Source organism: Pipistrellus kuhlii, unplaced genomic scaffold (genome assembly GCF_014108245.1).
Source record: "Pipistrellus kuhlii isolate mPipKuh1 unplaced genomic scaffold, mPipKuh1.p scaffold_m20_p_11, whole genome shotgun sequence".
Classification (NCBI taxonomy): domain Eukaryota; kingdom Metazoa; phylum Chordata; class Mammalia; order Chiroptera; family Vespertilionidae; genus Pipistrellus; species Pipistrellus kuhlii.
In genome coordinates, this window is record NW_023425416.1 from 34,097,289 (window position 1) to 34,114,327 (window position 17,039).

Below are 17,039 nucleotides of genomic sequence, written 5' to 3' on the forward strand. Positions count from 1 at the left end.
GAATATGAACATTGTCTCTAAAGCATGGGAAGGAGGGAGGAAGAAGGTGAAGGCACACCATAGGTTAAAATACATTTTGTGGTAGAGACCAAGGTTGTTCTTAAGAAGCAGCATTAATCTCTTCTGAGCCATCATTGGGTGGCTGTTAATTAAATGATACCACATCTTCTTATCTCCAGACTTTCCTAGCTCTGCAGCTAAGTGCTGAACTTGCTTTTTCAAGAGATAAGATTTTCCTTTGGCAGTTACCTGTAACTTTCAATGAAAGCTTAAAGCTTCAACTGCTTTCAAGTTATTCCTTTATTCACTTGCCAAGAAAATAAAAGTTGCTTAATTTTGCTGACTAAAATGAGTTTAGTAGTAATAGAAAAGATTAGGAGCTATCTTCTCACTCTATTTTTTCCAGATTTAAACGAGTAAGATATTAAAGGTGGCATGTTATTCTGCAGGAATTTCCCAGCGAGAGCCCTTTGACACACTTTCTCAATGATGATACTTGGATGGTTGTTTCTGTTTTTGACTGATTGGCTTTTTATTTAATTTTGCCTTCTTTCCTGTTTCCTCTCCTATCCTGGAGCCAAGCAGAATGGATTTGGAAAATATGGTACTTGACGGTGTCTGTACGTAATTCACCAATAGATCATCCTGTCACTTAGCTTCTTCAAGGCTGGGGCAGTGTTGCTCCAGGAAAACTCCACTGGTTCTCTTTAGGCATCCAGCATCCTGTACAGGACCCCAGCAGAGTCAGGGAAGGTGTTTTGTCCCTTAGGAGGAGGAGGGAATGAGAACACAGTGTGGCTATGTTTGCTTCCTCTCTGTGTATTTGACAAACTGGAATTCACACTAAGGAATGAGGAAGATGTGTAGTTCTGAAATACGATGACCTTGAAGGATCTAGACCAGTGTTTTTCAACCTTTTTTGGGCAAAGGCACACTTGTTTTATGAAAAAAATCACGAGGCACACCACCATTAGAAAATGTTAAAAAATTTAACTCTGTGCCTATATTGACTATATATAAAGTAATTCTCTTGAATAGGAATCAAATAAACACAAAGAAAGTATTTTATAATTACTTTATTATGAAATATTAAGTAAACAAAATAGTGAAAAATTATAAAATTCTTGTCTTGTCTGCACCTATGGCACACCAGGCAACATCTCGCGACACACGCTGTTCTAGACTATGTTCTTGTCATTGAATTGTCTTGGCTAAGGAACTGGTGAGATACTGGGCAAGATCAGCATCCTGGATTCTCCATATTCTGCTTTGGGGCTTTTATTATAATTTCTAGTCTCAACTTTTCACTTTCTCCAAAACTGTCTTTGTGGTTTTTAACCTGAAGGCTTGTCCACTCTCTCACCTATTGTCTTGTCCTTTGCTTCAGTTAATTCCTTACCAGGATGCTTTTATTCTAAGATACTTGGACTCAAGGGGTCGTATAAACCTAGCAGCATAATTGGGTGCTACATGCTCATGCAATCCATGCTTGCTGGTCCTTGTCTTTTTTGAAATCAAAATTTTGACTGGTAGACATAACACACTTACACACATACTTCACTGTGATGAAGACACATTGTAACAAAATATATTCTGGACATAGTCTTGGGGCAGGAGAGAGTAATTTGGACTGTGGAGAGGAATAAAAACCCATCAACTAATATTTTGTACATTTTAATCCTAGGTAAGATATTGGTGTAAAATATGAAAAAATACTAGATAGGTTTTCTTCTTTCGGGAAGATTATATTATAGGACACAGACACAGAAACCATCACGTACAATAGCAGAAAATAACAAAGTCTATTGGAGGCAGGAAGTGCTGGAAGACTTGGAAAAGGGAGGATGTAAATCCAGGAAGGCTTCATGGAAGATTTGGGCTTTTGAGGATGGATTCAAATAGGAAGGGAGGATAAGAGGATGATTGGGACAGAAGTGAAAAGTGAATGCTTTTAATAACTCTAGATTGTTGAGTAAATCCATGAGGATAGAATCTCTTTACTCTGACCTCAAGCTCCCTCAGGTAGAATGTGGGAGGGCTGTAGAAAAGCTAGTTTGTGTTTGCAAAAGAAAAGCATTTGAGGGCTTGTCCTTTATGTCCTTTTTCAGGCTTCTTACGTGGGACTCTTTCTAAGAGAGTGGAGTCAGCTCAAATTCTGCACAAGAGAACAATTCACCTGCTAACTCTGGTCTGCAGCGTGAGGAGCTCTTTTGCTGATGGGCCAAAAACAAATCCCACATGGATTTGTTTTTCAAATGATAGTTTTTGCCATCTGACTCCTAGCCTCTTGCAGTTATGCATCCCAAATGGTTTGCATTCGGGCATCCCAATGTGACTCCTGGCTCACATTGAGCAGGGCTGGAAGGAGAGGATGATGATGATGATGAGTGTGAGCATGTGTGTATTTTTAGAAAGCATCCAGCATTTGCAACATCATTATTTCCTGAGAGGGAATATGTAGGGAAAATGGACCACCTCAAGCTAGGAGAAAAAGACCAAATGCATAATCCAAAGTGAGAGAGAGTGAAAGAAAAACATACAGAAGGGAAATATAGTCAGCAGATATCTGACAGGCTAATGCCAAGTAAGATAATGAATTTTGGGGAGAATGATATCTGTCATTAGCGGTGACCTAGCCAAGATCATAGTCATTGTCATAGGGCACAAATGCACTTTTCTCTGAGATGCCAACCATCCTGTGTAATGGTGCACTGGTACAAATATATTTGTTGCATCTATAGAAGCAGAATAAATTGTAAGCAAGTAGAAATGTATTAAAACATGAGGAGAAAGTGGTTTTTAATAAAATCCAATTATTCAGCCCAGGAAAGATATGCTAAATGAAGTTAAATGCAAACCCATCAGTAGAAGCAACTATGGGCATTAGGATGACACATTTACTTGAATAGTAGTTTGCCAAATGGCCAAACTTTCTAATAGCAGCTTCCATACCAGTTCTACTCTTTAACCATGACCCCTGGTATTGGGTGTCACCCAATGACTACAGCTGGCATGTCACCTCATCTCAGCAGCTCCTGCATTGAGCATCTACCCCCTGGTGGTCAGTGCATGTCATAGCTACTGGTCAGATGGTTGAATGGTCAGAGAGTTGCTTAGGCTTTTACATACATATTGACAAGCAAACCAGAGTATAGAAGATGGGATGGCGTAGCAAAAAAATATCCAGATGAGCTTTGTAGAGTGAGAGGGCTTATTGTCTTAATTAAGCACAAATTTGCCAGGGAGGTAAGTGGCAGTTGGGCCAGAGATAGGAGAAATCTATACTGTGAAGGGCTTTGCATACTAGACTGAGCAGGTGGAACTTTTCCCTCTGGATCTGTCAGACACCAACAAATTCTGAAGTGACAACATGTTTCCAGAAGGTTTTGCATATGTAAGAATTGAATGTAAAGAAATGAGAGAAAGCTCGTGGCACCTTTTAGAAAGTTCTTGCAGGATTTGATACATGAAATGTTAGGGAAAGTTGAGAGAGATATGTACAAAATAATAGAGAAAAATGACCTCAGAATGTTTTGAGTGAAGTGCAAAGCAAGTGAAATGAAGTCCAAGAAGATACTGTGGGCTAAGTGAAATTAAGTGATACAAAGGGAAGATATTGTATATTCCACTGCTATGAGGTTCCTATAATAGTCAAATTCATGGAGAGAAAATATAGGAAAATGGCTACAAGAAGCAGGGTTAGGAGGAAACAGGGAACGTGTGTTTAAGTGGATACAGGGTTTCAATTAGGGATGACCAAATTTTGCAGATGAATAATGGTGATTGTTGCACATTTATATTATTAAATATAAGTTTGTGCAATTAATTATTATTTTAAATGTGCAACTCAACTTAAGGCTATTGAATTGCACACTTAAAAGAATTAAAATGGTAAACTTTTCCACAATGAAAACAAAATCCTAAGGTAAAAAAGGTGCTGTGGTTTGACATAGTGAGTAGTAGATTGATGGACTGGAGAAAGAAATCATGAAGAGTGATCTCTCATTTTGAGCCATAATGAGATTCAATGAGACTGAATATGGCTCATTTAAGTCATACTAAGTTTGAGGAAAGAGTATTTTTAAGTAGATTTTTTTTCATGGTTTTGCAAAGTTCTCAGTGGCCATAGTGGTCTTATATAATGGAAACTTGTTAAAGCAGATGTTTCTAGCCAACTATCTTTAGCATAGAGATGTCTCTTCTGAACACTGTTCTAAAGTCAGGTGTTAAGATTCACCCCTAGACTTCTGTCAAGGAAAGAGAATAGTTTAAATGGAAATTAATAGGAGTTTAAGCCCTTCAATTGCTTCAAATATGTGAGAATGGAATAAAAGAAGCTGTATCAGGACAAGGAACTGGTATATGTGAGAATTTGTGGTCTTAGAATGTTAATAGGTATATTTTGTTTATATGTTGTATATGCTAATTCATGCATTTTAAGGCCCTCTGGATATGTTATTTCTCTTTTGTATGTTAATGATTTGGAGCTACACTCTTGTAGGAATAATCACACCTCGTTCAGCTCCAAGCTTATTAGAAAAAGAAACATATTTAGTAGAGAACCTTGGGGTTAATTTCTGAATTGATTTAGGAGGTTTAAAATCTTGTATCTTCTAATAACTGGAATCTAAATGACAAGCAAAGTTCTCAGCAGTCATAGAAAGAGATAACCAGCAAAATAAAAGGTTGATAATTTATGAATTTTTATGATTTTGTTGAATGTTTTGAAAGGTACTGCCTACTTATAGAATGCATTGTTAGACACTGCGGCAATAAATCATTTTTGTTAATTGTTTGTGAAAGCTCTTAGAGCATATTGTTTATAAACATATACAATTTGCATCATATACATATTTGATTGTGAGCAATAAATACTTTTTGTTCACTTGGAACCCAAAGAACATACTACTCTATCACTGTGAGGCAGATTCATTTTAAAGTAAACTTTACTTGGTGAGTTTCTTTATCTTATTCAATATCTTTGTATTTTTAGAATTTCAAAATTATTGCTCTCATTTGCATTGATATTTAAAACATTAAGATTCAAAGAGAATTATATTTAAAAAAATCACACCTCTGCTACTTGCTGCTGTAGATAGTTTTTAAAAAATCTTATTGATAATACATTGCAGATGAGGTACCTCAGCCTCTGAACTTCCCCAAGGTTAGATAGTGGTAAATTCAAGCACTGGCCCCTGTGTTTTATCTCTTATGGTTCTTCACTTTTGACAGAATTAACACTTATCTCTTTATTGACATTAAGGCAAGATGAATCATGAGGGAGAGCTGAATCTTAAATATCTTTTGTTGGCCCACAGTGGGGACCAAATTTTCTTTTAAAAAATTAATTGTAAATATTTAAAATCTACACACATATATAACAATCTGTATTTTTGAAATCCCTGAAAATCAACATAGCTGACAATACTTGCACATACTCTTTTATGGTAATATTTGATTGGAACTAACTAGTGGCTCTATCTCTGGTTTACTGTATTCTCAAGTACCTCACTCATTTTTTGCTCTGTTTGATCCATAAAGCTATGCTCATTTATGATCCCTGACATTAATAAGATATAAATAAAAATTAAGGACTACTAACTAAAGTGTGGCCTCGGTGTTGAGAAAAGAGGTTAAGAAGTCCTTAAACAAAGTTGAGCTCTTCTATTCTCAATAGTAAAATAGACTGGTGATATTTTCATGGCTTTGATTACTAGAATCATTTTTCATTGAGAAGAGAATGGGATTTAAGGATCCACAAAGCTTTTATTATGTTTTGCTGTGTTTTTACAGCCAAAGGGGAAAAGTTGCAGGTGGGTTTCTGATGTACTAACAGCTAGTCCAGGAAATTCAGGCCAAAAGCTCATCATTGGGTTCCAAGTGGTTTACCATAGTGGCCTTTCTATAAAAGAAGTCCATTTAAGTGAGGTCAATGGGCTGCCTACACTGTGCTCCCTGGGTGAGTTAATTTTATCACAGAAGGCATTTCCAGGAAAAAAAGGGCAGAGATGCTTTAATGGCATGTCAGGATGTGTCCTCTGAAACCCATTACGCAGAAAAGGCCATGGTATCAACATTTTTTTTCATGAGGCACTGACCTCTTGTGATAAATTGGTATGTCACAGATTATACAGCTTGGTCCAGCTCTTCTGAGATCTGGAAATACTTTTTTAGAGAAAGAAGGAAAAGGGGGAAGTGTGGAGGCTGGAATATACACAACCATTTGATTTGTTCAGACACTTCTCCTGAAAGGGCAGTAAACATGCTTAGCTTATTTTATGGCTGAAATCTTTTTATGTGTGTGCAACTCCATTCTCCGGATTCCCCTTCACACGTAAATCTAATCCATCCTGCAGAAACCAGGTGGTGCTGCTGGGAATGATGTTGCTGCTTCCAACATGATGACTTGGCTGCATTTGTAGTGCTGTCAGATGTTTTACCTTCCAGAGAAGGGGATCAGGCACCTCTCCAACATTTTATCTGTGTTGTTTGCATTTGGAAATACATCTCAAAGTTTGGATCTCCATTTGAATGGAGGATAGAAACCTAAGTGAACACTTTTCTTTTGTAGTTTTCTTTTTAAATTTTGATTGTCCTTTTTGTGCCCAGAAATTCCCCAGGAAAATATAACATGAAGAAGAAAAAAATATATGCATCAGAATTATGTCTTAAAACAAAATATTATTGAAATGTATGTACTTTTTATCCAACAATCTTAGCATGGTATTGTGGCTTGTAATTAAAAAGATATATATTCTTGGTGTCACCTACATTCCCTATACATTTTAATTTGAGGGCTACCTGTCCAAACTCTCTTTGTTGGAATTCTACCAAATATCACCCATCCTTGAGACTATGACTGGAATTTCCATCTCTCTCTCTCTCTCTCTCTCTCTCTCTCTCTCTCTCTCTCTCTCTCTCTCTCTCTCTCTCCCCATTTCTCTGGTATAGACAATCATGTGTTGGGTGGCTAGCATCTTTCGTTGGTATTTAGCTCCTCCTGAGCACAGTGGGGAAAAAAGGATCCTATAGGGCAGTGTATTGCCCTCTATTTGTAGGCATTCTTAATCTATGAACTAAAAAGTTTACTTATGAGAATATGATATTAGCAAGCATTAGATTGGCAGGCTTGATGGACCTGTACTTTCCCAGATGCATGCATGTTAACCATGCATGTTTACCATAATTGCAGAGGAATGTTATGGTGCCACTTCTTTACTTTTATTTCTATTTAAAAGGGCTCTGTTTTCTACTCTTACATAATCAAATCTCCTTTTGGGCTTAAGATCCTCTTTGAGAGAAGAACTTTTGAGGGCTTTCTCATTAATTCTTTCTTTTAGTTTATCAGGGATTAGCCAACTATGGCCCATGGGTCAAATCTGAGCCACTCCCTGTTTTTGTAAACAAAGCTTTATTGAAACATAATACTTATTTATATATCAACTATGGCTGCTTTTGCTCTATCATGGCTCTATTATAGACTACAATAGCAGAATTACTAGAGACTAAATGGATCACAAAACCTAAAATGTTACTATCCTGTCCTTTGCAGAGTAATTTGCCAAATGTTGAACTATGCATTAATTTAAGACACACTTATTAAGTGTGTAAAATTTTACTGTGTATTGATGCTATAACAGATATAATACTTTCAATGAGTTAACAGTCTTGAGGAAGAGATAGACACATAGAAATAGCTTAAACACAAAATAAATGTTCTAAAAGTGAATTGAGCAGACAATGATTATAGAATAAGGGACACGTGATTCTATTGGGAGGGCCAGAAGTGGTGGTCTAGAAGAGGGCTTCATGAAGAGGCAGGCTTTGAATTGTTTGACTTGCAGTGCAAAGAGAACTTGTCCAGGTAGAGGATGGGAGCCCTAGGCCACATTTCTTGCAGAAGGAAAAATGGGAGCAAAGTCGCAGATGAAGAGAATAGGACTTCTTTAGAAAACAGCAAATAGTTCAGTATGGCTGAAGCTGAGATCCTGAAGGACTGTCACCAGCTAAAACATTTGTACTATGTGGAGCTATTAGAGTTTTCAAAATGGTGTGATGAAGAACAGAACAAAGGGGAGGAAGAATTATTAGAAGCTGGTTTATCTTGTGTGTAAAGATACATACAGAACTTCTCTCTATATACCTTCTGTTCTCTAGCTAGGCTATCATCTATTTGCCTTAAAAACAATTCTTTTTGGGAAAAGCAAGGGGAGAAATACTTTCATTCAGGTGAAATCGTTATTATCCCACTTTCAGTTGTCATTCTTTTGGGGGAAAGAGGCGTTCTCTAGGGGAGATGTTGGGTTGCTCATTTTAATCTTTGTTGCAAGAAGATGACAAGTATCACTTTCCATTTACCCCAGTTCATGGTGGAGAATCCTACCAATTCTTTATAATTATTACAAGATGCAAGGAAGCTATTCACTGGAAGTATTACATTAGGTGGTAATGAATGTAAGCATTCTTTCCTAGTGTTTGTCAGAGCTTTTTGATACTTGAAATGAATTCCTCTTCACAAGGCAGTAGGAAATAAACAAAAGGACTAAATAGTGTTTTCTTTGCCATGATAACTCCTCTGACTTTTTAATGAAAATATAATATTAATTAATAGATAACACTAATGGAGAATAACACAACCTGTCAATTTTTCCCTTCTATCAGAAATGATGTTTTTAAATTTCTTACTATGTTATTTATCTATGTTCAGCTTCAGATCCCTCTCGTCCCTCTTTGAAGTCTTAAAAGAACAAAGTTGCTATCATACATTAGAGCTCAGAAATTTTCTTCCAAATCCCTGATCAATTGGGTTATCCAAAGGGTAGCAAAACTCAACATTTACATAAACTTTCAGCATAGAATGTGCCTTTAACATGGGTTTTCTCATTTATCTTCAAAAACTTGTGAGGTAGATGCTACTCCTATCATCCCACAAGTCAAAAATGGAAGTTTTGTGAAGTTGACTTTTTCCCTCAAGATCTCATATTAAGCAAGTGGCAGAGTTCAGAATCAAAAGACTGATTTCTGCTTTTTAAATTCTCCTGGACTAGTTTTTTTTCTTTTTTCTTTTCTGAAGTACTGCGCAGAAAGAAAAAAAAAAAAGCAATGGCTCCTTGCCATCAGAAACAGTCAAAGGGGAAGGATGGATTTCTCAGATAAAACGATGTTGACCACATGTGCTCACTCAGGCAGAAGATCCACTGCAGAGAGTTTACCTCTTTCAGGCTACAATGAACTTTGCAGGCCAAACAGTTCACACCGGAGAGCACACAGCTTGTAAACCAAGGCAAGCATTCAAACTCACTTACATAACCCCCCATTCCTTTCTCTATCTCTCTCCCTTCTTCTCCTACTTCTTCTTCTTCCTCTGCTGCTGCTGCTGCTGCTGCTGCTGCTGCTGCTTCTTCTTCTTCTTCTTCTTCTTCTTCTTCTTCTTCTTCTTCTTCTTCTTCTTCTTCTTCATGTTGGGCTCTGTCTCTATACTTGCAAGGTCTTGGAATCTTGGGTATTTTGTTACTTAAATGATCTGATAGCCTTGCATTGTCAATTCAACAATTGTAATTAACCCAAGTAATGTTTTTGAACACTTAGGGTGTGTTAAAAATGCTCTGAAGTACCCCAGATAGTGTATTATATAAAAGAGTAGGCTTATAGTACACTCTTGATATATAGAAAACTTCCATCTTAGCTGCCATTCTTGGTCCTGGATTCTCCTAGACAATCTTGGTCTGTTGTGGCCCACATTCCCATGTAACAGTATTGGTGATGGTATCCTTGGAAAGACTCAGTGAAAGTTTGGTGCTGATAGCTGCCATTAAAGCAAAGATGGTTTATGGGTCAAATGTCTGAATGAGTCTTAGATATTATTTTAAAAGTCTAATGAGCATTCTTTGACTTTGCAGAAAAGAACAAGGTTGTGGGGAAGAGATACAAATGCAAAAGGCCTCTTTCTGCCTTTTCTCTCTGGTCCTTCCATCCTGAATTTGCTAGCTTAGTGGTTTCCAGGTGCTCTTTTATAGACCAGTATTGATCCATGATTACATTATTCAAGCCTTGGCAAAATAAGAAAAATGTGTTCATAAATATTGTTTCAGGAAATTATGTTGGTGACAATGACAGTTTGAGAAGAAAATAATTGCTTGGCAAGGTAAAGTTTTACAATCTTTTGTTGATTTATTATACTTTGAGGGTCTCTTTTCCTGGCCCATTCAATACAACCGTCTGGGCACTGCTCTTTCAACTTGCTAGGGTGTTAACTCACTGAATTGGACAATTGTTTTGGCTCTAGAGACCAGGGTCTAGACAGATGCTATAATGGTCATTTTTCATCTTTGCAGACTTGAGTATATGACTTTCAAAAGCATAATTAGTGTCAGAGATGCCATGAATGGTGCAGGGCATGTTGTGAACTGAGACCCCAGTGATGCCATTTATACAACAGTAGCTTTTAGATATGTACATGGAACCCATGGAGTTGTGTTATGCCCACCTTTTCCAACCTTATGTGGCAGTCTTGACTGCCTGGGTCACTGTGGTCAAATGTGACTTTTATCTTCCCCATAATTAGCTGCTTCTTGTCACAGACTCTATTTGTTCCCTCCTTGTACCTACTGACGCCTTCCAGTGTCACTTTATTCTTGTGACTCATTGAGAATCCAGTGTTTGTTCTCCATTGAAAGTTGATCTGAGGCTTTATGGCAAAAAAAAAAAAAAAAAAAAAAAAAAAAAAGATGCTGAACTGCAGTATTATATGTGATATTCATTATTTTCTAAAAGTGTTTAAAGGAAGTAGAATTAAGAGTGAAAAGAACTTGATCTGAGAATTGTTAACAGTGTGACCTTGTGGTAGATGCTTAACTTCTTTAGAGTTTTAATTTTCTCATATGCAGAATGGAGATAACAATGTATACTTTGCAATTATATTTCTTTGGGTGAAAATTAAATGAAATAATAATAGATGTGGAATGTTTGAAACAGGGTCTAGCACATATTAGCTGCCCTAAAAATGAACATTATCTTTTCCTCCTCATCCTTTTCATCTTGTTGTTGAGCTTTGTTATTGTAAGGTTTGCTGTTGAGCTCTGTTATTATCAGTATAGCTGTGTCTTATTTTAAAAATGTTTTCATTGATTTTTTTTTAGAGAGAAAGGGATAGGGGAAAGGGAGAGAGAAATAGAGACATTGATGAGAGAGAAACATTGATCACCACCCACTGGGGATTGAGCCAACAACCCGACATGTGCCGTGACCAGGAATTGAACCTGCGACTCCTTGGTGCATGAGTGGATGCTCAACCACTGGGCCATACCATCTGGGCTGTTATGTCTTCTTGGTAAATTGACTTTCTCAGCATCCTTCTCTGTATCTGGTAATTTTCTTTTCTCTGAAGATCACATAATCTGATATTGTATAGCTAAGCAGCTTTCTTTTGATTGGTGTTTCCATTGTATATATATTTGCTACTGTATTAATATATTTAAAATAAGTTTCATGTAGATAGCATATAGTAGGGTCATTACAAAATTTATTATGATGATTTCTGTTTTAATTAATGTATTTAAACCCTTTATATTTAATGAAATTCTTGATATGTTAGGATTTAAGTCAAGTCTGTCACTTTGTTTTCTTTGCTTTATGTTTCTCCTTTTCCCCTTTTCTACCTTACCTATGGGTTACTTGAACATTTTTCTGTGTTACATTTTGCTCTACTTTAGTGTTTTTATATATATTTTTATAGAATTTATTTTGGTTTATGCAACTTTATTAAAGAAAATCAGATCAATTACTAGCAGAGCTATAAGTAAATCACTCATCTATTGACAACTTGCATCATTTATTCAGTGCTATATTAAACAGTTTATTAGAAGGTAGATTAACTAATAGCTCTAAGCCTCCTGACAATTTAAGTAAAAAATTTCAAAACGTTTGAGACCCTATTTTGGAATACAAAGTATGTTTGACTTCCAATTTTCATTCTCTGTAGAACAGGTCATTCCTTTAGTGACATGCACAAAATACATCACATTTTCTGTTCTGTTGATGCTATAAATTCAATACCAATTCTCTAGTCACATTGGTTATGAGCATAAAGTATACCATGGAACCTCAGATCTCTAACACTGAGAGGCTTAAACAAGAATGGATGCTGCTAGAATAATGCTGCTTCCTTTGATGGGACAACAGAGCATCCATCTTCTTCCCCCTGATGATTTTCTCAGCATGTTAGAGCAGTGAGGAATGGTTTTAGTATCATAACTGAGTTAGAGTGAAGACAATGTCCACATCATACACATGCTCCATTTAAAAGAAAATTCTGACTCTTGGGCAACTGTTCTCTTATAACTACTTTACAGTTTCTAAAAGCAGTTACTTTCCAAAGTGGGAAGAAGTTAAATCTTTTCAGATGAGCATGTGGATGAATGAAGGGAGATAAAAAAAATAATTTAAAATAGGCAAGGAGAGCAGCTGGAAAGGAAATTTTAAAAAAAGGAGCAGTAATCAAAGTTTATTCCAGCTATAATCTAGGCTATTCTCATTAATTAATTAATTAATTAATTAATTAAATTTTTGTTAATCCTGTTAACCCTCTAATCCACACATGAGGATATTTTCCTTTTTTTTTTTTTAGAGAGAGAGGCAGTGGAAGGGAGAGAGCGAGAAAGCGAAAGAGAGAGAGAGAGAGAGAGAGAGAGAGAGAGAGAGAGAGAGAGAGAGAGAGAGATTGATGTGAGATAAACACATCAACTGGTTGCCTCCTACATATACCTGACTGGGCTGAGGATCGAACCTGCAATTGACCTACATGCTCTTGATTGGAATAAAACCCACAACCCTTCAGGCTGAAGCTCTTACCACCAATATAAACCAGCTAGGGCAGTTATTCTTATTTTGAAGTAGCATCACATGACATTCTTCTGAGTCCATCCCCAAGATATTCTGTCGTACTTATTTCCGTCTGTTTTATAGATCCTTGGTGATCTCTGGTTACTAGGGGTCATCTGGGTTTGGATTACATAGCAGTGAACAAATAGATAGAAGAACTTTAGAAATAGTTAAAGCAGGAGACCATTGTGATCTTAGAATATTGAGACAAATGCTGTCATTACTGTTGATATTTGGATGATAAATTTTTGTAAATTCAACCTTACTAGCAGATGGTTTGAGGGGATAGTCTGTAGGAAAATGAATTGTCAAAAAGAATACACTGCCTTTATATGCTCTGTCATTAGGTCCCATAACTGTGGCTTGCCAATGGGACATTAGAATTTTTGAAAATAGTTTTCTCAACGGTTGCCCTAAAGATAACCTTATATTTATTATCTTCTAAAGATAGACTAATTTATATGCCTGAAGTTCAAGTCAGATATTTCAAATCTCCTTTATCTTTCTCTGCCCTCCCACTGAATTATGGGGAGAGAAAAGAACACATTATTAATACTTGTAAGTATTCTCAAGTAAATGTGTAAATTGTATGCTTGAGTATGTATTTTAAATTACAAAAATAAAATGTTGTTAAATATTGAAATTTCTTACCACTACCTGCCATCACCCTTTGTATATGCTTTATTTATGTGCTATTGATTCTACATAAAATTATATAGAGATTCTTTCTATTTTCAAAATAGGATTATTTTTTATTTGATTAATTTCCAGTGTTCAAGAGTCTGATCACTATGAGTTTATTGACCAAATTTCAGAAACAATGACAGCTCAGGAAACAGAATTTATTTCTTCCAAATAATCTGTTTACAATCAGAAGAAACCTCTCCTGAATTGTGTTGTAATTATTTCGTTGCTTTTTAAAATATTAGTACCAACTACTTCTTTCTGTTTTTGCCTGATTTTGAACTTTATGTAACTGGAAATATATTATTTTGTGTCTTGCTACTTTTGCTTAATATTATTGTGAAATTCATTCATGGGGTTTTAGGGTAGATATAAGTTAACAGAATAATTGGAAAAATATTTGAACGGAGATTTCAAAAAGGAGGACACTTAAATGGCCAAAATTATATTAAAAGTGTACAACCTCATTTGTAATCAGAAACATGCAAATAAAATAAAAAACCACTAAACAATACCACCATTTACCTGCCAGATTTGAAAAACATTAGAAATGTGACATTTATTTTTTGTTGGTGGTGGTGAAAAGGAATAGCAGTAAGGATTGCAGGTGGGTGCAAAATTTATAGTGCAACCATTTTTGAAACCCTCCTGGCACAATGTGGGGGAAGACCTTGGCAGTTCCTCCCTTGCCTGTGTAACATAGAAACTCTGAGGCACATGTGAATCAGGATTCCTGTCAGTAATATTTACAGTTGGATTATTCACAGTTGCTCCAAACTGGAAAGAACTGGATAAATCAGTTGTAGTAGATTCATAAAATAGAATGCAACAAAAATGAGCACAGTGACATTCACTTTATATTTCTCCATTTTGTCAGTTATGGACTATGGCTAGTGACATTTTGGGAGTTTCCTCCTTCAAACTAACATAATCTATAGGAATGCTCCATTTCTCATGTTGAAAACAGTTCACTATATTTATTTATTTACTAAAGGCCCAGTATATGAAATTTGTGCACAAGTAGGGTCCCTAGTGGCTGCTGGCTGCCAGCTGGGGCCTCCCTTTTGCAGCTGCTGGCTGCCCACCATGTCCTTCTTTCATTCCACACTGCCCACTGGTGGTCAACACACGTCATAGTGAGTGATCAAACTCCTGGTCGGTCTATCTCCTGAGGGAACACTTTACATATTAGGCTTTTATACATATAGATTTTGAGGTAGCATCACATGGCATACTTCTGAGTCCATTCCCAAAAAAGTCTGTCGTACTTAACTCTTCTTTAAAAAAAAATTCTCTTTATTTTTTTGTTAATCCTCACCCAAGAATATCTTTCCATTGATTTTAGAAAGAGCAGAAAGGAGAGGGATAGAAACACAGAGAGAAACATTGATGTGAGAGAGAGAGACACATGGATTGGTTGCCTCCTGCAGGGGCCTCTACTGGGGTGGGGGATCTAGTCTGCAACTGAGTTACATGCCCTTGACTAGAATCAAACCCGGAATCATCAGTCCTCAGACTGACACTCTAACCACTGAGCAAAACCAGCTAGGGCTATGCTCATTTTTTATTCAAATAAAATCTAAATGACTTGCTGCATATGTTTTCCAGCTCAGAGAACAAAGCAAAGTTTAAAATTGTGGTGCTATCAACAGGTCATCGCAGTGTGATCCCACCTGTTACACAGCATGGTCTCTGACTTTTGAAAAAGGCTCTTTGTGAATTTCAGAGAACAAAATGCTGCCGAGATTGAGGTAGCAGACAGAGTTCAACTGAAAGGGAAAATACTAGTTGGTGTTTATTTTGAGAATCTATATCTGGGAACATTTGAAAATGAATTGTTCAAAAATTTGTGATTGGGCTTAGAAGCTGATGAATGAATTTTGCAATCTTTGAGTCTTTTTATTTTTACTTTTTAAAAAAGTCCATACAGGATTAAGGAGAAATGGGGAAAAGGTGAGCACTCCTCCCAATTCTGGTGGAGCACTAGGCATTCGACATCTAGTTTAGACTTAGGAGATTTCATTCCAAGCTTTTGGAAAACGATCTGATATTTGCTCACAGCTCCCTTTAGCATCAGTTTACAACTGCTCAAGCAGCAGTTTGTGTTTTCAGGGGGCAATTCTGTGTAACTAGGCACTGTAGGCCTGGCAAAGCCTGGACAGTGCTCTGTAAGTCAGCTCTAACCTATCAGCAGTGGGATAGCAATAGCAGCCATTTACTCACCTGCCTTTGATAGCATTTTCTAAGTCTTCCAGCCACACATGCCAGGCTTAAATGGCAGCAGACCAGGATTTTATGCATATTAGAGACATTCAATTATATTTCCAAGGGGGAATTTGGCATTCAAATCCAAGCTTCCTTTTGCCTCCAGGTATAATAGAAAAGCACTGTAGTGCAGAATAGATGTGTCAAGGTGTCTTCCGGAGGGGAGGAAACCCAGGCTATTAAATGAAGATCATAGAAATGTCTGCTAGGATACACACCTAAGACTGTCTGCCTGGTCTTATTTCCTCTGCTTTGGTTGATTCAAGGTCCACCCCACAGCTTGCTGGACTGAGGCATCTGTAGTGAATCTGGCTCCAGTTAGTGCTCTCTTTCTGGATTGGAGCGTTTAACCTCAATTTACCAAGCGTGATCCTGATCCCTGTGGATAAGCCTCCTGCCGTCTGGACCACGGCTACATAAATTCTGAGTGTTTGGCTGTATTGCATTAGCGGCCTGGTCAGCTACCGGATCTTCAGTTTTCCCATCTGTAAAATGAAAGAATTAGACTAAATGGCTCTTGCATATAGATTGATTAGCTTTGACCTGAGCTTGTCTTTTGACAAGATGCCTTTGCCTTCCAAGATAGATTTTTTTTTTTTTTTTTGCATTCAGGCTGGAAACTGTTAGCTTAGCAAAATATCCTAAATTGCAAAATAGCCTAATCTTCTGCCTATTCCTAGCTAGACATAGTCATTTCCTGAGGATCCAGCAAGGCGTGTACTAGTGTCAGTCCTGAATATCCACAAAGGCAGCTAACAAGGAAAATTACTTATAATGTTACTTTGTAATAATTTTAAGATCAGGAGTTCTTAACTTAGACCCAGGAACTCCAGAAATATGTGTGTGTATGTGTGTGTGTTTGTGTGTGTGTGTGTGTGTGTGTGTGTGTGTGTGTGTGTGTATGCCAGTGCCTGCCTCTTCATTTTCTTCATGAAAGAGGGTCCAATGCTTTCACCAGTTTCTTTACTCAAAGACCTGAGAACCTCTGATTTGGGGTGTATCTTGCACAGTAAGAAAAGCATACCTACATTTGGGCAAAATTTCTAAATGTCAATACACTGTATATTGGACATATGGATTTGTGTGTTAAGCAAACATCTTGCTATTTTTTCCCCTTGTAAAACTCCAATAGACGAATTAATGCAGGACATCACAAGCAAACACCTCCGTGATTGCATTTATTTCCCTTCAGTGTTGGTTTCTATCTCCTT

At 36.9% G+C, this 17,039-nt stretch overlaps 1 pseudogene; it reads right to left on the reverse strand.

The window, feature by feature from the left end:
* Nucleotides 1-12,896: 12,896 nt before the first annotated feature.
* LOC118714984 lies at nucleotides 12,897-13,257 on the reverse strand (annotated as a pseudogene).
* Nucleotides 13,258-17,039: the final 3,782 nt, after the last annotated feature.